This window comes from Zingiber officinale, chromosome 7B (genome assembly GCF_018446385.1).
Source record: "Zingiber officinale cultivar Zhangliang chromosome 7B, Zo_v1.1, whole genome shotgun sequence".
NCBI lineage: Eukaryota > Viridiplantae > Streptophyta > Magnoliopsida > Zingiberales > Zingiberaceae > Zingiber > Zingiber officinale.
This window is the reverse complement of record NC_055999.1, coordinates 68,870,580-68,871,347: the sequence shown is the minus strand read 5'-3', so window position 1 is coordinate 68,871,347 and position 768 is coordinate 68,870,580. Positions and strand designations below refer to the sequence as shown.

Here is a 768-nt window from a genome sequence, read left to right as displayed (position 1 = left end):
CACTTTCTTTCTTGCAATTTAAATTCTGCATTTGCTTTCTTGCTTTTCATATTGCATTTTATTTCTTGTTTTTTATTCTTGATAATTTTCTTTTTCTTCTTGAATATCCATGAGCACTAACATGTCAAGCAGGACCATGAGAAATTTTTCTACACCCTTTTCTGGAAGATTTTTATCTCCCATTGTGCAACCTCAAATTGAAGCAGAAAGTTTCCAACTAGACCCAGAGATAATTTTCATGATACAAGGTCACAAATTTGGAGGAGAAGTATCAGAAAGTCCTTATCTGCATCTTGAAACATTTTTAGAGATTTGTGATTTGGTGAAATGTGAAGGAGTATCAGCAAATGCAGTTCGATTGATAACATTTCCTTTCAGTATCAAGGATAAAGCAATTTCTGAATCATTTTTTCCCTCCTAGTAGAATGGTGTATATGAGGAATTGCATAACAAATTTTGCTCAGGGATATGGAGAATCATTATTTGAAGCATGGGATAGATTCAAGAGTCTTCAAAGACAGTGCCCTCATCATGGTTTTGAAAAATGGTTGACTTTGCACATATTCTATGGGGGAATTTCTTTCTCAGACAAGAGTTTATTGGATTCATCAGCTGGAGGTTCTTTTATGGAAAAAAGTGTAGATGAAGCTTATTCATTAATTGATCAAGTGACATTGAACCTCCATGAATGGTCGAACAAAAGTTGGATGGAATTTCCCTCAGATATTCAAAAAGTGCAAGCCATAAATGTAAGAGAGCCTGTCAAAC

At 34.5% G+C, this 768-nt stretch overlaps 1 non-coding gene across 1 annotated transcript; it reads right to left on the bottom strand.

Moving 5' to 3' along the window:
- Positions 1 to 432: 432 nt before the first annotated feature.
- Positions 433 to 538, bottom strand: LOC122007444. Its single transcript, XR_006118942.1, has one exon. It is a non-coding gene; the product is annotated as a small nucleolar RNA R71 (small nucleolar RNA).
- Positions 539 to 768: the final 230 nt, after the last annotated feature.